This window comes from Solanum pennellii, chromosome 4 (assembly GCF_001406875.1).
Source record: "Solanum pennellii chromosome 4, SPENNV200".
In the NCBI taxonomy this organism is placed as follows: domain Eukaryota; kingdom Viridiplantae; phylum Streptophyta; class Magnoliopsida; order Solanales; family Solanaceae; genus Solanum; species Solanum pennellii.
The window spans coordinates 23,861,599-23,884,228 of record NC_028640.1 but is presented as its reverse complement, the minus strand read 5'-3'; the positions used below and the strand labels follow the sequence as shown (position 1 = coordinate 23,884,228).

The 22,630-nt window shown below is 32.6% G+C and overlaps 1 long non-coding RNA gene across 2 annotated transcripts; it reads left to right on the top strand.

Annotated features, from left to right (window-relative positions):
* The first annotated feature begins 6,591 nt into the window (after positions 1 to 6,591).
* Positions 6,592 to 18,254, top strand: LOC114076787. Of its 2 annotated transcripts, XR_003577829.1 has the most exons (3): positions 6,769 to 7,150; positions 8,214 to 8,384; positions 18,085 to 18,254. It is a non-coding gene; the product is annotated as an uncharacterized LOC114076787 (long non-coding RNA). The 2 variants fall into 2 exon arrangements; XR_003577828.1 differs by lacking the exon at positions 18,085 to 18,254 and having other exon boundaries at positions 6,592 to 7,150; positions 8,214 to 9,273.
* Positions 18,255 to 22,630: the final 4,376 nt, after the last annotated feature.

Below are 22,630 nucleotides of genomic sequence, written 5' to 3'. Positions count from 1 at the left end.
TTGCTAAACGACATAACGATTTATTGATAAAAAATTATAAAAGTCAGCCCTTTAATTCTATGTCACTCCCTGAAGTGAATCACACAAATTATCACCAACAAGAAAAAGGTCATGGCTCCGGTCATGATCGTGATCGTGATCGTGAAATAAATTATTATCATGATAATCGTCTTGCACCTAAAAAATGACCAATAGTATAAAAGGAAGGGTGAAAGACAAGAAGTGATACAAATAAAAATTCAAAAAGTGTTTGTCATAGATGTGGAGGAATGGGGCACTGGCCGCGTAATTGCCGGTCATCTAAGTGTTTGGTTCATTTCTATCAGGCATCCTTAAAAAAGGTGATAATAAACCAGAAGCAAAATTTATCTTTGAAGATAATGTTGAGCCTATTTATAAGATGAATAATAATGCAGAAGTAAATGTTGAGCCTATGTAACTAGATATAGTTGATTTTTTTGTATTCCCCGAAGAAAAAACGATCAATGACGATCCCATGATAAATTAGATAATTTTCTTTTCTATTTGTTTGCATTAGTTGGTATGTTTGTGTTTTTCTAATCCTTGTAAATTTAATAGCCCTGTTTAATTGTAATATTTTACTTTGTTTACATCTGTTTTGGAAGAAAATATGGATATGCCTCAAACTTTATTTGGATCAATGATCAACCATGAAGATATTTGTGTAATTGATAGTGGAACAACACACGTCATATTCAAAGATGAGAAATACTTCTCTCACTTACTTAGAAGAAAAGGAAATGTTTTACTATAATTTCTGGTAGTTCGAACTTAATAGGAGTCTCCGGAAGAGTTATTATACTCCTGCCTAAAGGGACAAAATTTGTTATAGAAGATGCATTGTTCTCTTCTAAATCCCCAAGAAACTTTGTAAGTTTTAAAGATATTCGCCAAATGGATATCATATTGATACAATAAATAAAATGAATATTGAATACCTTGACATTACCAAGATTGTCTCAAATCATAAATATGTGTTAGAGAAATTATCAACTTTATCTTCTGGCTTATATTATGCAAAAGTAAGTACTGTTGAAGCACATTCTATCGTAAATACAAAGTTTATTAACTTAAAAATATTTGTACTTTGGCATGACAGAATGGGTCATCCTGGATCAATAATGATGAGACGAATCATTGAAAACTCAAATAGACATCCATTAAAGAACCTGAAGATTCTTACGCGTGATGAATTTTCATGTGTTGTTTGTTGTCAAGGCAATATTATTACTAGACCATCACTAATAAAGGTTAACATTGAATCTCCTCAATTTTTAGATCGTATACATGGGAATATCTGTGGACCTATTCACCCATCTAGTGGGTTTCTTAGATATTTTATGGTCTTAAGATGCATCTTCAAGATGGTATCATGTGTGTCTCTTATCATCTCGCAACCAGCCGTTTGTAAAATAATTGACACAAATAATACGATTAAGATGCAATTTCTAGATTATCCCACTAAGGTAATTCGCCTTGATAATGCTGGATAATTCACATCTCAAGCTTTTAATGATTATTGCTTATAAATAGGGATAAAACTTGAACATTCTGTAGTTCATGTCCATACTCAAAATGGTTTTGCCGAGTCATTTATTAAGCGCTTACAATTGATAGCAAGACCTTTACTTATGAAAAGTAAGTTACCCACTACTATTTGGGGTCATGCTATCTTACATGCAACATCACTTGTTCATCTCAGACCGACTCACTATAATAAATACTCTCTGTCACAATTAGTATTTGATCACGAACCAAATACTATTCATCTACAAATTTTTAGATGTGTTGTATATGTGCCAATAGGACCACCTCAACGCACTAAGATGAGCCCTGAAAGAAGGTTAGGAATATATGTTGGGTTTGATTCACCCTCCATAATTCTCTACCTTGAGTCACTGACAAGAGATTTATTTACCGCAAGATGTGCAGATTGTCAATTCGATGAAATAAATTTTTCCCAATTAGAGGGAGAGAAAAAGGAACTTAAAGGTGAAATTGCATGAAAAGTTTCATCATTATATTCTTTTGATCCACGTTCCCCTATGCGTGAAAAGGTGTTCCAGAAGATCATCTATTTGCAAAACATAGCAAATCAAATGTCAGACACATTTACTTATTTGAAAAGAATAGCAAAGTCACATACTCATGCAGTAAATGTGTTCATCCGAATTGACGTCCCAAAAGGACCATCTACAAGTGTCGTGACTTCTGAATCACAAACACTCTTGAAGCGTTGAATATCATTGGGTTCAAAGGAAAAATAGCTTTAAAAAAGAAGTATGAAAAATGACACTACAAAAAAATCTCACGAAGAGATTTAAGATCTGAATAATCATGATACTCTGAAGAGATCAGTGAACCCGAGACTCAAGTGAATGAAGCACTTTCAACAAGTTCTACGGGTGATGGAATAAGTTTAGAATAATCAAAATCATAGTTGATAATGTTTTTGCATATAATATTGCACATAACATTATGCAAGACAGAGAGGAACTTGAACCCTTATCTGTCGAAGAATGTCGAAGAATATATGATTTGCCAAAAAGGTAAGAGGCAATTCAATCAGAATTAGACTCACTTGCAAAACGTGAGGTTTTTGGACCTGTAGACCAAACTCAAATGGTGTAAAATCGATTGGCTGAGAAATTGAAATGAGAGAAACGAAATTGAAAGATACAAGGCACGCCTAGTTGCGCAAGAATTCTCTCAACGACCTAATGTCGACTATGAATAAATGCAATAACTTTTCAATATCTCATTAGTTTAGTTGTTCATGAAAATCTTGAAATATATCTGATGGATGTGGTTACAACTTATCTTTACGGTTCACTTGATAATGGAATTTATATGAAAATTCCAAAAGAACTTAAAATTTCTGAAGCATATAGTTCAAAATCTCGGTAAATGTGTTCAATCAAATTACAAATTTTATTATACGACTTAAAACAATCAGGGCGCATGTGGTATATTTGTCTCAGTGCTTACTTGATAAAATAAGATTATATAAATGATGACATCTGTCGCTGCATTTTTATTAAGAAAAAAATGTCAGGAATTGTTATTCTTGCAGTTTATATTGATGACATTAATCTCATCGAAACTCCAAAAGAGGTTCAAAAGGCAAATAAATATCTAAAGAATGAATTTGAGATGAAAGACCTTGAAAAGAAAAAAACTTTTTCATGGCTTACGAATTGAACATTTAGAAGGCGAGTCTTCATCCATCAATCTGTCTATACTGAGAAAATCTTGAAACGATTTTACATGGATAAAGCACATCAATTAAGTACTCCAATGATTGTACTATCACTTGAAGTGAGTAAAAATCCATTCCAACCTCAAGTAGAGAATGAGAAACCTCTTGGTCCTAAAGTAGCTTATCTTAGTGCAATTGGCGCACTTATGTATCTTGTTAATTCTGCGAGATCTGACAAAGCATTTTCTGTTAATTTATTAAGAAGATTTAGTTCTTCTCCCACTTTAAGACATTGAAATGGAGTTAAACATACATTATGATATCTAAAAGGGACTAGTGATATAGGTATGTTTTATACTAACAAAGTTAGTGCAATTCTTGTTGGTCGTGCAATGCAAGTTATTTATATGATCCGCATAAAGCTCGATCTCAAATAGGCTATCTGTTCACATATGGAGGTACTGCTATATGATGGTGATCTACGAAGCAGTCTATAGTTGCTACTTCTTCAAATAATGCTGAGATAATAGTCATTTATGAAGAAAGTAGAGAATGTGTATGGTTGAGATCAGTGATACATTTCATCAAAGAAAGATGTGGTTTGAAGTGTGATGTCACGGTTCCTACAGTGCTCTTTGAAAATAATGTTGCGTGTGAGGCTGCACAACGAAAAGGGATGTACCGGTACCGTTTTGATTCGTCCCGATTCGGTTGCCTACGGGACGGAATGAGACATCTCGAATCGGGACACCAAATAAAACGGAATCGAGGTTTGATACTGGTGTACCAGTACCGAATTATTTTTGTTCCAATCCGGTCTGATCTGGTTCCATTTAATTAATATTTATTTATTAATTTATATTATATATTTATTAATTAATTTATATTATATATTTATAAATTATAATTTATATTTTATATTAAATAATAAATAATACCCAAGTAACCCAACTATCTCCTATTAGTATTACATTCGAGACTTAATTGAAACAGAACCCTTCCTAGAAGGTGATTGCGTAAACTATGCACTCTACTAGTAGTTGTAAATTGAAACTGTAATTTATAATACAAATTTAAATAAATTAAGTTGATATTTTTTAATTTGTTAATTTTTTATCTTATTTATATTTAATTTTCAAATTACATATTTAATTTATTTAAATTAAATTACAAGTTATATATATTACTTACAAATTATAACATATTACTAAATAATAAGTAATAACTTATAAACTTCAAAAGATTTAAATCTTGAAAACTTAATTAGACTTGATTGCAAATTTAATAAGTAAATTTTTTATAAAAAATATCTTTAAAATAACTTAGGTAAAAAATTACATTATAAATTTAAAAACTATTAATTTAAAATTAGAAAAATAAGAAAAAATTATTCATATTTTCGTAATTCAAAAAAATATTTTTTGAAATAACTAGATGTGTCATCTCGTTTATCCCATCCCGTTTCATCCCGGTACATTCCGATTCATTTCGGTTCCATCACGGTATATAGTGGAACGGGACAGAATCAAGTATTCGTCCCGGTAATTCCGATCTGGTTCATTACGGTACCGATCAACGAAGGTCAACTTGTCCCGTCCCATTCCGGTACCGATTTGTTCCGGTTCGGTGGTCCCGTTCCGCTCCATTGCCCGGTCTTAGTTGCATGCATAACTCAACTAAGAGGATGCTCCATAAAAGGAGATTGAACGAAGCATATTTAATCGAAATTATTCTTTACACATGATCAAGAATGGTGATATTGGTGTACAACAAATTCGTTCAAGTGATAATACAACAGATTTATTCACCAAATCTTTGCTAGCCTCAACTCCTGAGAAGATCGTGTAAAAGATTGGAATACGAAGACTTAAGCATTTGAATCATAGTCTTTATCAGGGAAATAAAATACACGTTACACTCTTTTTTTCTTAGTCTAGATTTTGTCTCACTGAGTTTTTCTAGAAAGATTTTTAATAAGGCAACAATTAAAGCGTATTGTGAATATCTATGTATATTTGTTTTCAACTTTTCATTTATATAGACATACAAGAGGGAGTGCTGTAAAACAATGACAATACCATGTGGACCCCACCAAAATAGTAACTTACATCACTTGTAATGTTGCAAACAAATGTGCATGCCATGTGGACACCATCAACACTTGACAAAAAGTAGCAAAGTTACACATTTCTAATTACTACTATAAATCGATAGTACATTTACAAATGTATGAGATAAATAAGACTAAAAAGACATTACTCCCTCCATTATTTTTCGTAGTGTGTTAATTCTAAATTTGCTAAGTAATTATTTTATAACAAGTAGGGAAAAATCTAATGAGTTAGAATTTAATTTTATTTAATAATAATAATAATAATAATAATAATAATAATAATAATAATGGACTATTAATTTTTAAGGGTAAAAATAGATCAAAAATATGAATAAGGGATGTTTTAAATTCTGAATAAAGGAAATATTCTTTTCAAATAGTTTGAATGTAATTTTGATCATTTTCTCATTCAAAATTACTCAAGTCTATATTATCTAAAATGAAACCAAACACTATTTTGTACAATGTTTTGTATATCCTAGTTAATTTTAATCAAAGAAATGGAAATTATATATCAAATAAATAATCCAATTATTATTTACTCTCCTTAATTTAAACTCCCCATGGTAATCTATAAAAGTTAATGCAGCTAGTAATAAAGATTAGGTATGTCGAATTCGATTAATTTGTGAAAATTTTACACAAAATTTATAGTGTTAAAAGCTATAACATTAAGATTTTATTTCTGTTTTTTTTTTTAAATTATAAAATTTCTTAAATTTTGGTGGAATTCTAGTACATGTTGATATATTATGTTCCGAATTCGAATACATTTTCTGAAAGTTCTGATACATCACATCTCAATTTTGAATATATCACTCAACATTTAGACTAATTTAGATAGTTTGCTCAACGTCTAGATGCATCGCATACATCTTGATACATCGATATATCGCGTTAAGTAATGTATCCGATCAATACATCACTTGTAGTAATGTATATATATCCAAAAATAGGAGAGAGTAGGCATTTTGTAATTTTTGTATGATTGGAAGTTTTAAAAATCATGATAAATAAATTGTGCCCTTAGATAACTTTTCCATAGGCTAATTAGTAATTAAGTTGTCGTTTGCTAGATTACTCATATAATATATAAGAACATTATTAAATAGAGTACATTAATAATATTGAATCAATAGTGAAATTAGTTATATTGATGTTATCTTTATTCCCAATTTAATTTATTGTATCATGAATAATTACTCTATTTTTAATATATGAGAAAACTACATAAATTAATATGTGATGTCAATGTATTTCTGCATACAAGTATTCACAAGCTATTGATCTATACACACAAGCAACTGAATTGAACAATGAGAATATTGCATATTGGGCTAATTGTGTGCTTTCTCGCACTAAATTGGAGGAATGGCAGAACAACACAGGACACACGAAATAAATAGCTATTGAATTGACTCTAAAGATTCATAAATTAATTTTATGTTTTATACTGAATCTAGTCTCTAAATAAATTAGTATCTGGTACAACTTAAGAGTGGGAGCGAGAAAAAAGTGCGCTGAAACACACATTAAGAAAATTAAAAAATAAAGTTGAAAGATATATTTTCTCTAAACCTCATCAGGCATCAATCAAGGCATCAAAAGTAAAAATTAAAATTCTTAAAAAATAAAACAAAAACTCTTTGTTTTTAAACATATATAGTATTGTGCCCTAGCAGCAGCTCTTGTGCAAATCACTATTCTCAACTAACACTCAGCAAAGAATGGAGTTTGTAGTTAGTCACGGCAGCTACCCCAAGACAGAGAAAGCACAACAGTTCGCCCAAATCTATTTCCGTCTTCTCTAATCTTGGGTATCTCTCCTCTTCTGCAAGTTTATCTTTTTCTTTTCTAAATTTTCTTTACTGCTTGCTTTGCTAAAGTAACTCTTAATCTTCTTCTTCTCTTGCACAATCTGTAGATAATTTGTTTGTGCAATTATTTCAATATTATTTATTTAGGAATCCTATTTGAGGGAGTAGTCGTTTTTTTTTTTAAAAAAATTGTACAATATATGAAATATTGCCGAGTTGGAATTCCTAGTTTGAGAGTGTATGCTGTTTGGCTTGATCAAATATAAATTGTTGTTACTTCTTGTTATATTTCTTAGTAATGTTAATCTCATGAAATTCCACTGCTATGTTCTTGTCGATGTTGAAACTTTATTCCTAATCTATTATATTCAATTAGCAATTTGATTTGCATCTAGTTCAAGTTCGTCTCTTGTCAACTTCAAACAATATATCTTCTTTCCTCTTCAATTTACTACATCTACTCTTACTATTATTAAAGTTTGAAAAAACTAATACAAATTTACCAGAGTCTATATATTAAGTAGAATATTATATTGTTTTTTAATGATGATAAGATTCTCTGTCACTGTTGTTGAAGTCTTTTTTAATGGCAGTTCGTGGCTAATCACAAATTTAAGCCAACTCTCAGCAGAAATGTTGTAGCTTTTCAAAACAAAGAAAGGAAAGTTAAAAGAGATGAGTATATATGACTTCATAAGTGTGAATCTAATTAGATTCTTAAAATCAAATAAGTCTTTTGTTGTAGCGGATAAATCATCTCAAGTGTTTTATACTAATTATAATTCCCAAAAAGATTGTGATGTAGTGAAGAAGACTCCACCTTGTTGATGATGTTGTAAATGACTTAGAAAATCTTTCACAAAATAAACGAAAAGAAACTAATGATGTATAGTATTTTCTATTAATTAATATGTCTGTTGTTGATAGGCATGCCATTATTATCGAACATGCTACTTATTGAGGGAAAAGTCGGGAGACTGATTCTCCTTTGCTATCCTCCATGTATAATTTCTTGCTATTCAAATTAATTCTCACACCATAGTAATATAGTTGCTTTCTCCAGGCACTATTTATACGGGATGAGAACAAAGACTTCCAAACCTTACCATGTCTTCTAATTGAGGAAAGGGAGTGATACCTCAGAATTATGTGGTTCTTGAGAATATGAAAGTTAATACTCTATTTCCATCTTCTATAAATGAAGTTATATACTACACCCAAAGAGATGAGACAAGTAAATTTTTTCTTATCTATTTAGATTTTAAGTCAACTTCTTGATTGTTTCTGCTATTTCATATTATGTTTCTTTTACATTTCTTAAGTATTTGCAGATTACGCTTTGCTCTAATTTGCTTTTTTGTTCATATTTGGTTGTTCTTTCATGGAGAGTATAAGGATTCCGGAATAGCATGATACTTTTCTAGTCCAACATTTTCTATCCAAACTCGAACTTGTGCTCATTTAAACTAAAATTTTCTTCTGTTCTAGTTTATGTTTAATTCATTCCACGACTCCTGGTCGTTTAAATCTCTCTTTTCGTACTCGTCTAAGCTCTGTGTCTTTGCATGATTGGTTTTTATTAAGACTTTCTTGTTCATGTGCACTCTTTACGTCATTAACAATTTCAACAGATTGACAACTTACGTATTCTGCTAACAAAGTAAGTTTCATATACCCTTATTGATTTACGTATAGTCATTTCAATGGTTATTGCATAATTGAACTATTAGGAAACCACTAAAATGGTCGATCATGTTGGGTGATTTTATCCTCTCAACTGGTGGTTGTGTGATTACCTGTAGCCTTTGACTCTCAGTTATTGAACCAATGCTTTATAGCTCAAGTTATTTGTGTCATGATGCGTATCTTTGCTTGACTTTTGTGAGAAAAATTTAATGATGTTATTGAAAGAAAAAAATGTAGTTCCCCAACTATATACATAGTGAAACATCTAATAAAAAAACTAGATCCCTGTTAATAGGTATGATCATTGGGCAAGAATCATTTAGATCTGATTCATGATACATAGCTGAAGTTGATTCCTCTGTATTTTACTTCCTACAAAACTATATGTACTCGTCTTTTTCATCTATTTTTTATACACTACAATGCAGGTTACCTTATCTTCTTCTGTTTTTTTTTTTTAAATTTTATATACAGTTGCACAAACGCCTTCTTCTATTTTCTATTTCTATTTTCTAAGTATTTGCGCGATAGACATTTTCCCGTCGCGATAGACCATTTGGGACAAGTTTTGGACTTAAAGGAACTAAATTTCCCTTCGAGACTGATTTTCTTATAGTAACATTTATCAGATTACTACAAACACTATCTCTAAATAAAAGAATCGTATTCATATTTATTATAACTAATTTTCTTTTCTTGTATCAAAATTACTTTTTATTTTTATTTTTTCCCTTTTTGGTGAAGGAATATATTTGTTACGTTTAATAAAGAGAGTATTGAGTCTTATTTAACTTACGAAGGTTAAAAAAATATAAACAATTCTGATAATTTGTGTAAATGTAACCCTCAAAATTGAGATAAAATATAATAATATTATTTGATTAGAAATATAATAAAAATTTATAAAATTGTGATTTTTTTTGCGTTTATGATTATATTATAATTAATTATAAAAATAACAGTACAAAGTTAACATAATACATGTAATTAAGTTATGAAATGATTATACCTTATGATAAGTATAAATGTGTACGAGCAAAATACTCAAAAGTAAGAATTTAAATTAATTGAAAAAGTTTAACGTCTCTAGTCAAATACAATAAAAATTATATTTTATTGAGTTCCCAAATTTCTACAATAAAAAATAAAAAATAATATAATGTAATCAAAGAGACAATATTTTTTTAAAAAATTAAAAAGGTATTTTAAAATACTTCTATATTGAACCATTTTTTATCGAGAATATCAATCTCGAACCCTCGATCAGTGATCAGGAGAAACTCCTCAACCAGTCAATCAATGTGTCAAAGAAGGTCAGTGCTAATTTAACAATAAATAAATCATTTATATCTATTTAACACATAAAATGGGTAAAGTCAATAATATTTAATTACTCAAAAATAAGTCCAAAATATTATAATAGCCCAAGTAAATAAGCCTGCAAATATTCTGATATTCATATTTCAACAGAATTTCAATGCTTCGGTTAATTTCATCAATAAATAGTAAAGAAAATAGAAAAGAGTTACTGTTTTCATTATTTGAAATGACAAAAAGAAAAAATGTTTCTTTTCTAATCAATTTTTAGTTTATCTTGGTATTATAAAAAGTAGGTCCTTAAATCTAATAAATTCATACGGCAGAGAAACATATATTTGAGTGAGGTATTGATGAAACCTAACAGTACATCTCAATATGCTGTATCATTTGTAGACGGTTGTTTACTGTATTTCAATTACCATATTGTTTTGTTAGTGTTACCTTCCTTTCTAAATGCTATATAGTACACATTTTCCTTATTAGTTATCAATTTTTTCATTATTATATTTCTTTTTTTATGACTATTTTGATTTGTTGTGTTTAAATTACGTGAAGATTTTTTAGAAACAAACTCTTTACATTTACGAAATAAAAATAAGGTATGCATGCATTTTTCATTCTCAAACTACTATTGTTTTTTAATTGTACTTGTGAATTCAAATGAAAACACTTCAAGCACAGTACCCAAGAATGTGTTGGGTTATGAAATTAGGGTGCGGTGGCTTGCAATTACAATTGCAGACATAGACATGATAAATCAGACGATACATAAATCTATACTAAAAAATATATTATTATTATATAATATGACTAATTGGCTACAAAATTAAAAAAATAATTAAAAAAGACCTTAAAATCGTAGAGAGTAAAATCTCCCATAAACAAAACTTTCTAAACGACTAAATTGTGGATGTTATTTTGCTCTTGGTATGAGAAGAGGATTCTTCAATTTATAGATCTCTTAACTTTTCCTCCAAGAAAAGAATAAATCAAATATGGAAGAAAAATATAGTTTCTTTTCATGACAAGTAAGAACATTTATGCTAATGTTTTGTCATTTTTTTAAAAAAGAATAAATTTCAAATAAGATAAGAAAATTAGTGCAAAACTCTAACAAAATGTAATTGCTTTTGAGTACAACTTGTATTGCTGCTTACTCATATAATTAAGATCTATTAATTTTTGTGGCGTGTCTACTAAGAATGATAAATCAAGAATTACAAACACAATTTTATATTAATTTCACTTTTTAGGCGTGATTTATTTGTTAATAAAGATTAGTTTACCTCAAACAGATTCAATCTTACGTATGAACGAAATGTAAATGTATGTTTTCCTATGGATCTCCTAAAGCAATACGAAATTAAAAATAATAAATCTACATTTTTTCACATATATGTGTCAGAAATCAAATTTAGTAAAATAATCGATCCTTCTAACGATTGAAATCGATTGTGGTCAGTTTCTCTACTTCTTTAGTTGTCGTCTCTAATTGCTCAATCACAATTACTACTACAAGAAAGTCACTGTTACTTCTAAAGGGGCTTATGCACTCCAATACTTTCTATTGAGATAGTTACAAAGAATAGTTAGTTAATAGCTAATGTCAAAGTAGTTAGTTACTTTCAAGTAGTTAGGTAAAGTAGTTAGTTACTTTCAAGTAGTTAGGTAAATTAGTTAGTTAAGTAAGTTGGTGAAGAAAATGTGTATATATAGAAGCATTCTTATTCACAATCTAATACTTCAATTTTTCAGATTAATACAATTCTCATTCTTCTTCTTCTTCTCTTCTCTTTCGATTTCTAAATAACTTCATGGTATCAGAGAATCACCAGTAGAAGCTAGTGAATTGTTCATCTACGAGTTGAGAGTTCATAGAAGAAAAGAAGTTATTCTGCTGCGTAATTGAAGAAGAAAGTGAATCAAGATGACACAAGATGATCAAACCACAACTGGAACAAGTAGTGTGGATGTAGCTTCTGGAAATCCAAGTTCCATTCCTGCTGTGTCAACAAATCAAGGAGTTGATTAAAGTCATCCTCAGTGGTGTAAGTTTGATTTCATTTCAGTTGACTGGGATAGAAAATTATGCTCTTTGGAGTAGGTCAATCAAATTGGCGTTACTTGACAGGAACAAGATTGGTCTTGTAGATGGGTCTTGCAAGAAGGAGGATGTACGAATTGATTTACAAGGTCAATGGTAAAGATGAATGCCATAATTTTGACATGGCTTCTAAGCTCAGTTTCAAAAAGTCTGTTGGGAGGAGTTGTTTTTGTTTCATCAGCCCAAAGTGTATGGAATGATTTAAAGGAAAGGTTCGACCAGTTAGATGGTTCAAGAACCTTCAGTTTACACAAAAAAATTGCTACTCTACAGCTGGAGATAGAGTCTGAGTTCGAAGCTTTAGTGCCTTCTCCTGGATGTGAGTGTGATAAGTCTAGAGGTTTTGTTGCTCATTTAAATCGACAAAAGTTGTATCAGTTCTTGATGGGGTTAAATAAGTCATTTGGACAAGCAAGAAGTCAAATCTTGTTGATGAGTCCAATGCCTTTAGTAAACCAAGCTTATGCTATGGTTGTAAATGATGAATGTCAGAAACTAACTTCGTGTAGGACTATTGGTTCGATAAGTAATTCTGGAGTAGAAGCTCTAGGAATGTATTCAAGAATAGGAGGATCTACAACTACGCAAGGGTTCAACAAGTTTAAAAAGAATTATGGAGTTGTGTGCGAATTCTGCAGATGTAAAGGACACACCAAGGATCAGTGCTATAAATTGATTGGATATCCGTCTGATTTCAAGTCCAAAAGAAAATGGAATAATGGAGCTTATATGGTTGGTAGTGATGAAGTTAATTCAAGAAAGGATTGTTTTGAAGGTGTGTAAGAGAACATAGCTTTCAGTTATGGAATAACACTAATGTGGTTGTGAAGAGCACAACTAGTGTAGTAGATGAGTGTACAAGTCAACTACAAGGGTGTGGTTTCACTAGAGATCAATATAATTAGATTCTTCATATGTTTAAACAGAATCAAGGAGTTTGGTTACAAAGTTGAAGATGCAAATCATATACATGAAGCTCAGGAAAACACTGCAGGTAAAGCATTTTTAGTTTCAGAAAACAAAGAGGTCTGGATTATAGACACATGAGCTTCTAATCATATGGTTTCTAATGTTGATATGTTAAGTAAAGATTTTGTAGTTAAAGTCAAGGATCCAAAGCCTGTGTATTTATCTACTGGTGGAGTTTCATGTGTGTCATGTAGGGAAGTGTCAGATATCTCCAAGGAGTGTTATTTCTAATGTGTTTCACATACCAGAATTCAAGTACAATTTATTATCAGTGAGCAAGGTGACTAAGGAATTAAACTGCTCAGTCACATTCTTCCCTCATTTCTGTGTATTCCAGGAGCTTTACACTGGCAAGTTTAGGGAAGTTGGTAAATAGGATGACGGTTTGTATCTGTTATTAAAAAACTTGGGTCAAGAAAAGTTGAAGCTTATATCATTTGTGGTGCCTGAGAAGCAGTTGAAGGAACATTCATTGTCAGAAGATGAAGTGGATCTATGGCACAAGAGACTATGATATGGATCTTCTTCTATGATGAGGAAAGTATTTCCTGTTAGTTCAGATGTAATAGATAAAGTTCTAAACAAGTGTTCTGTGTGTCCTTATGCAAAACAGACTAGAAGTATGTTTCCAGTTAGTAGTATCAAAAGTAGACAAGTGTTTGATTTGGTTCATTTAAATGTTTGGTGTAAGAACCCAAAATGAGTTAGGATGTATAGAGCCTAACATGTTCTTATTAAGGTTCTAAGGTCCTAAAATGACTTATAATATGGTTTAGAGGCAGTGTGTAAAGTTTGGAGTGATTTAAAAGTCAAACATTAGAGGGCACGACCAAAACGTTCGACGACTAGTCGCCTATGTGCCTCATGTATCCATGTAATAAGCTTATTAAGTATTAAAATGAGTTATAATGATGTTTAATTATGGTAAATGGAGTTTCGAGAAGTTTGGAGGTCAAACGATCAAGAACGTCTAAGGCGTTTGAAAGATAGCCCTTAAGACGCTCAACGTGTGTCTCGATGGGGCCTAGCCTGTTTGGACAAGTTGCGGGTGTTTGATTTGTGTGAAACCTATTTGGAAGGTCTAAAACTTGTTAAGCGTTGTAGTTACGTTGGAAATGTCCGGGTACGACTTCTGAAGGGCCCCGCAAAAGGACCCACAAGAAGGACCCAAGGTTGTTCGAGACACTGCCTTGGCAGTGTCAATCGACGGACCAAACGATGGCTTGTTGGTCAACCAACGGCCCGTAGGTGAGGTCTCGTCGATTGGTACTTATTTTGGTAAGGTCTCAAGCCAAAATTTAGCTAAGGACAAGTCGAAAGAAGCCAAAAGACAGCCCGTAAACTGACCTACGACCAATTGATTGCTCCAACAATATTCTCTCTAGAACCTCCATTGTTTGTGAAGCTCAAGAACAGCTTGGAGCTTGGATTTCCATGGATGAATCTTTAATTTTTAGATATTTTTATGTAGATAAAGGTATGGTGATCCTTCATCCCTAGTTATCCTTACATCTAGAGAGTTAATCTTAAAGTTTTCAAAGAGAAAAATATGATCAAGTTCTTCTTCTTCATTCTAGCCATGGTTTCGTTATTAAATTGATTTGAAAATCATAATATGAATATATTGATGATTATCTACTGATTTGGAACATGATTTTCAATCCTATTGCATGATGAACCCATGCATCTTTCACAAACTCGATTTTAGCCTATGTATGGCATTATGATCTTGATCTTATGCATGTCGATTTGTGATTGAATTATGTTAATATGCTTATGTCTACTGTCTATTATGTATATCGATGGTGAATCATTGATTAATTACCCATGTGAATCAATGCATGAAGGTTTGAATATGTCTAGCCTAGTCTTCATTATGATCATTGTAATGTGGGTCCTCAATTGATTAAAATGTGAATTTCGATTATGTTGTGGTTCTTGTAGCTTTTGTTTTAGGCTAATACCATGGTTTAATTGTGGATACAAATCTTTTATGATCAAAGTAAAGAAGGCTTGATTTGAATTGATCTAGGTTCGTCTAGTTTATCAAGTAGTAACTTGTGATCTTGACGTTAGGTTAGTTGTTATATGAATTGATCATGGTTAACGTCTATAGATGCTGCCTATAACTTAATATGAGTATGAATTATATGTAACTGATTTAATATGGGTCAATTCATGATAGTTTGAATAGGATTAACCTATGTAAACTTATCTTCCATGAATCCCTAATATGAAACATGCTTGTAGTGAATTCGACCTTAATGGCAATTGTAGTAGTGTCTCATCTAGACTATGATTTCGTTAGCTACTGCCTAGTATGTACTTTATTGGTAAAATATGATTGATGATTAATACTTTGGTAAAATTAATAAGATGGCCTATTTTCTCTACTCTACATTGAATTGATAGTTAAATGCCTACGATAGTAGCTTGATCTTGAAATGTATTAAGTATGATTTCGATATGATTAAGTGTATGATTAGGTACTGGATTGGATTGATATTACTGATGAAATATGATCTATAATCCATGCAAGTGAAGTTGGTTGATGGTGTATGTCTTTCTACATTCTAGCATGTTAATGATATGTTGTACTAGTTGTAGCATGGCCTTGTAGTAGCTTATGCTTAACTTCATGTATGATAATAGTACCTTAAGCTACTGTCCTATACTTAATTTATTGATAAAAGAGTAGTAATGGTCAATGATGACCAAAGGCTAAAGGATTGGTAAGAGTTCCTCTACTCTTCTAGTTCTCTATTTCTTTATAGTAATGTTGATGAAGCCTTGTATGACATTGTGTGGTGTTATCCACTTATAGTGGAGGTGTTTACTTTATTGTCAATCTATATATGTGTTGACCATGGCCATGAAGGCAAATTCATGAATATACGAACATGTGCCTATGATGATACTATGTGAAGATTATGCCTACTTTCCTATTCTAGTTGTGATCTAGGGTGTATGGCTATTGTGTAAGCATGTGTATATCCATGTTAGGGTAAAGTATAGGTTCTGCAATTCATGAGTAAAATGGTTAATAATCCTTACCTATGTACATCTATGTGAATTCATGAATAGCACAAGTTAGGAATCTTAAGTGTAATATCAAGTTGACTTGTCTCCTATGCTATTGTGTGTTGTGTGATTTATGCTTGATAGAGTATTATGGTCTAAGAGGGTGATGCCTCGATATGTTGTTGATAGCCATTATGTGATTATGTTGACCAATGTACACACACACTCACTTTACATGCATATTACAAGTAGTATAGGTCATGGTGTCTAAATGAAAGGTAGTTCTCATATTCACTAGTGTCTACTACTATGCATGTTATGATGATGTTTATAAAAGCATGATATATGTTTCCTTAGCTAGGATGACTTGATAGGTGTACTAGTATGAGTAAGGGTATGGGACTTTGCCTACGCATTGCACATGTGTACCTTGATAGGATAGTTCTAGTTTTTGTTTCTATATGTATGAATATGTAGGTATGAACATGTGTGCCTTAATTTGTTATGTGAAAGGTTTGCTCACATATATGTATACACATACATGTATGAAGACCTAGTCAAGAGAGGGGCCTTGAATGGTATGTTCATGTGTACACTAAACTAGATGATGCTTTACATATGCTATGTTCATGTGAAGGGATTCTTTACATCATTTAGGTTTATGAACTTTCATTTATGACCTATGAGTTAAGCATATAAGGGGATGACTCTCCTAAGCCTATGTTTTATAAATTAAAAATATAATAAAGGTTTTCAATTAAGGGAACTTAGCTTAGCACCGAGTGAACTTGAATATGAGTGTGTGTCCCTTCCTATGGTAGAAAGGTAGGTCACCATAAATCTCATGAGGTGGATAACTACAATGCCTCAGTAGGCTTAAATAGGGTGTCCCTAAGTGAATAATTACAATGCCTAATCTTGGCATAAAGAGGATTTTCGTACGTACCTCTAAGTCCATAACTATGTTCCCACCATAGGATACTAGCTAGTGGATCCACCTAGAAATCTATGTCACATTTGGTTCTACTTTGGCCGGTAGACCACCTCCTTTCGGTGTGGGTATCTATGACACCAGATTCCATATTTAGCATCACATGGTCTATGTCGGTTAAGGCTATAGTTTCCCTAAAGTAAAATGGACAAAGGAAGTAAATTACTAGGATCCTAACTAGAATGACTTAAGGGAGGTTACTTAGGATAGATGGAAGTAATGAACCCATCTAGGCATTGCACAAGTAGCTCCTTAGGGAGTTCTAGGAAGGTGTTCTAATGCATGTCACTATGTATGTGTTCCTTATGCATGACATTGTAGTATTTGTCTACTTTTCATGAAGATGTGCATGATATGAGTCTTTATGCATGATGTTGATCCTGTTGACTATATGATGAAGGTCTTGACTTAACTATGTCTATGTTGTACTATACTTCTATGATGATATGTGTTGGCTTGTGTAAGTAGTGTGTATGGTTTTCCTTGTAGTCCTAAGGTGATGCATTGCACCAAGTATAACTAAAGGGTTACTTGGGAAGTTGATGAATAAAAAGGAAATTAGCTCACTGTTAAGGGAACAAGAGCTCACTGTAATATGACTAAAAAATTTAATAAATCCTATATGTGATCCTATGAAACGTTTGGCCTTTGAATATGTTTATATGAAGTATATGAATGATATGAATGTTATCGTTTCAAGGTTTTATAAAGATTTACTCAAAAATGCATGAAGTATGATTTCAAGAAAATGTCCCTTTTAAATGCATGTTTTTGCATGGTTGCCGTACTTAGTGCATTCTTGTACTAATCCCATTTTTCTCTATTTTTTAACACAAAGTGTAGGTTATGGATGCTCAAAGGATGTCTATATGATTAAGGAGCTTGATATGTGATTCCCTAGCTCAAGGAAAGAACCTTAAGTCCAAGGATTTCCAATGTTATAGTTTATTGTAAAGTCTTAAATATTATACTTATGTTTATGTTTTAAAGGTCGTGTCCTTAATGTATTCTAATTNTATATATATATATACACACACACACACACATATACATATACATACGAAGTGATGTTTTATAGCATATGATATGCTATGAAAAGTTTTAAATTTTCTGCTAAATTTACTATGTCAGATGGGATGAATGATTACTACGGGCTTGTATAAGACCTCTGAGAGGTCAAGTACGCCATGTTACTTCTAGGGGGTGCACCCCAGATGTGACAAACGTGGTATCAGAGCCAGCTTTTAAAAAGTGGTTTAGGGCCCAAGAAGTCTCATATTATCACGTCTAGTAGAGTCTTGTATCATTGGTGGTGAGTCGCGACACATCAAATGGTATGAGAGGCTATAGGATGAGAGTTTCCATTCTTCATAATTCTCATATCGTGCCATATGGTTTTCTTGTCCGGTGGTCTTTTAGATATGATTGCTTGGACGAGATTGTTCTCTATGCTTGGGGTAGAAAAGGTGAGTTTAAATGCTTATCTTGATTTTATGGTTTGAATGAGTATGTGTGAAGGTGAATTTTGGTATGTTTTGATGATGTGATGCCAAATATGGCTATATATGAAGTTAATGTGAAATAGCATGTTATGTTGAAAAATGTATGTCATGATATAGTTAAAGCATGCTAGAAGTTATTATGGTTATAATGAATTTCTTTTAGGAATAATGTCTTACTATATGGTTTTGTATTATGGTAGCCTTATGATATGATTTGAACTTGAAATGCTTAGTGATTACTTATGAAAGCATGCTACCCTAAAATATGCACTTAAAGGTGTTCAATGTTTTCCTTGGTATATATGTGGTCCTTGATAAGTTGCTTAGTATGGATTGGAGTCTTTTGTATAGAATTGATGCATATGATCATGATAAAGAATGTAAAAAGGAGAATTGTTATTTGGAATGAGTTGTAGAAATGTTCTAACTTCTTATTGTGTTGTGAGTACCTTGATGTAAAACCCCGTAGCCAAAACAAATCAAAAATTAGTTTTTCAGGAAAATCTGCAGCTGCTACTAATAGTGGCATCGACGGACCGCAGCCTGAACCACGGTCCGTCCTGCTCAACCATCGATGGGATCAGAAACTCCAAAAAATTTCAGCCCAGAAAAATTGGTTAAGTCTAGGATGACAGACGGACTTACGGTCCGTAGGCCAGACGACGGTCAGTAGTCCTTGAACGTTGATCAAGACTCCCTTCACCCACTCTCTGACAAGAGCTAGGGATGACCAGCACGGTCCATAGGTGGAAAATTTGTAGACACTTAAGGGGAAATGCAATTGGGTCAATTTAAAATGGTCATAACTCTTAGAACAAAATGAATTAGGTGTCCCATGGCCTACCCATAGATATATAATTGAATTATCTTTTCATAGCCACCGACCTTGCTAAAATCAGACATCCGAGTAAAACATTATGTCTATTTTAGTAAAGGACTGTCGAACAGGTCAATCGATGGACCCAACGACGGGGCGTCGATCAGACGGACCGTCAATCCTAGCCGTAGTTTGGTCTGACAGCAACTTTACCAGGGCTCTTTTTGACCTTTCCCACTCTGTTTAAACCCTAAGTTACGTAGTTTTGACCCTAAATCATCAAATTTTAGTCATCTTAAGCCTAGAAACATAAATAAAACATATCCAAGCCAAATCATTAAATCAAAACTTAAAAAACTAGAAGAAAGAAAGGAGAAAAAGCTCAAGAACCCTAGTTCAAGAACACCACAAGTTCCAGTAGTTCCATCCCCGAAACCTAAGTATTTTTCTGTTGATTTCATCACCAGTCATGTGGGATTTCACTACTGGGTTCCTTTCACCCATTGGGTTCCTAGTTTTCAGTCAGATTCTTGATTCTCTTGTCATGATTAAACATAGGGTTTCTAGAACTTTGATAGAACTTTATGAATTTATTAGTTTATGTTCCAAATCAGATTATCATGTTATTATTCAGTTTATTGCATGAATTTCGGAATCTTAGCTTTGTATTTCTTTAGTTCTTGAATTACACATGCTAGGTCAGATATTTCAGACACTTCAGATATACATGTCTCAGTTATAAATGCATAATTACCAGATTAATTATTGCATTCTCAGTTTGCATGTTCACTTTTGAGCTATCGAGTATTTACATAAATTAAGACATAAACAGTAAATTTACAGAATTCATTAGTGTTAGCATAATACCGAGTTGGATTAGGGTTTAGCGTACCCAATAGTCCCAGAACTACTTGCAAAGTAGGTTGTAAGTACCCTCTGTGAGCAATCAGTTTAGTGATCACGCCAGCATGCCTTTATACCTTTGGCAGGGTATATTGGGTCCTCTCAATGGGGCGTATAATCAGACTCCACATTTATCTCATGTGGTTTTATTATCGGTTATTAGTAGCTCCCACAGATCAGTCAGACTCTCTTCATTGACCATTTGTCAGTATATTGAGTATTCACTTTTAATATGTTATAAATTGGTCATTGCATCCAGTTAGCTCAGAATTCAGTTTATCATGTCAGATTATTATACTTGTTATTTTGTTTATTCAATTATGTTTTATTTCAGCTTTACTCTATCCTACATGCTCAGTACCTTTCAAGTACTGACGCATACATGCGCTACATCTTCTCGTGATGTAGGTTCAGTTTCTCACCATCCAGATCACGCATAGATCGATTTCTCAATCTGCTGTTCAATAGATTCAGTGTAGAGTCCTCATTCTCCGAGAACAACAGTCATGAATGTCATTTCAGTCTTTAGTCATTTTGTTTCAGTTTTTGCTAGATTTAGCTGGGGCTTGTCCCAGTATTTCTAGTCCAGTTTAGAGGCTATTTTCAAACATTGTTAGTTTCAGCTTAGTAGTGAGTTAATATTTCTTTGTATTAAAATCATCGGCTTTACATATATCTCAGTTTGAGCATATGGGTATTTCCCATCTTTTCATTATAATTTATTATTTAGCTTCCGCAACAGTTTATTATCTTTAGTATGCTCATGATCATGCCAGCAGGATTAGCTTAGGATCACTTGTGGTCCTAGTTCTGTGTCCTCGTCTCGGGGGTAGCTCGGGGCGTGACAAAACATGGTATTAGAGCACTAGGTTCAAGTGTCCTAGGATGTCTAGAAACCCGCACTAAGTAGAGTCTTTTTCATGGGTGTGAAGTGCACCACATCTAATGAGAGGGATGCCATGAAGTGTTTTAGGAAAAACTTCACTTTCTTGTTACTCTTATCGTGCATAAGGTATGATCAAATACCATTCTAACTTGACATTGTGTGCTTAAGATCATGCCTTTTTGTAGAGCTTAGGCATGGAATTCTAATGCATGCAATGCTAATGCAGTTCCTCTAGTACCATATAAGGAAATTTAAATGCAGAGTTTTAGAATGTCGATTCAATTTTTGGCTCAACAGCATGACCAACTAGAACAATGTAGAGTTTGTTATTTTATTAGAATGAATTCACCTAAGTTTTTGGGGTCGTAAGTTGGTAAGGACCCACAAAAGTTCATTGATAAGGTCAAGAAAATATTTGGTGTGATGTCAGTAACTCCTAGTGATAGGTGATATTGGCCTCCAACAAACTCAAGGATGTGAATCTCATATGGTTCACTCAGTGGAAAGACAACAGACATGACTTTGTCTTTTGTAACTCAGTTTAGCAGTCCAATTCAGTATTAGTCCGGAAACTCTCTCAGAACCTTTCTCAGTCTCTACTCTAGTCGATGACCCAGTTATAGCTAGACTGGTATACAAAAATTACCCTGTCATAATATCTCAGAAAGTCACCTTTGCATATCTAGTAAAGATAGAAATGGTAGACTTTGATGTCATTCTAGGCATGGATTGGTTACACTCATATTATGCCTCAGTTGATTGTAGAACTAGGATTGTTTGTTTTTATTTTCCAGACGAACCAATCTTAGAATGGAATGGTAGTAGCTTAGAGCCTATGGGTCGATTTATTTATTACCTTAAGCCTAGAAAGATGGTTCTCTCAGAATATGCATTGACTATAGACAGTTGAACAAGGTCACAATCAAGAATAAATATTCCATCCCCAGGATTGATGACTTGTTTGACCAACTTTAGGGTGCTAGTCATTTTTAAAAGATAGACCTTAGATCGGGTTATCATTAGCTCAGAGTCAGAGATAGTGACATTTCGAAAACAGCCTTTAGAACTCGGTGTGGTCATTATGAATTTGTAGTTATATCGTTTGGACTAACCAATGCTCCTGCAGCTTTCATGGATTTGATGAACAAAGTGTTCAAACAGTACTTAGACTTGTTGGTTATCGTCTTCATTGATGATATCCTCATTTACTCTAGGAGTGAGGAAGGACATGCAAGTCATTTGAGAGTTGCTCTGCAGACTCTCAAAGATCGCCAGTTATTT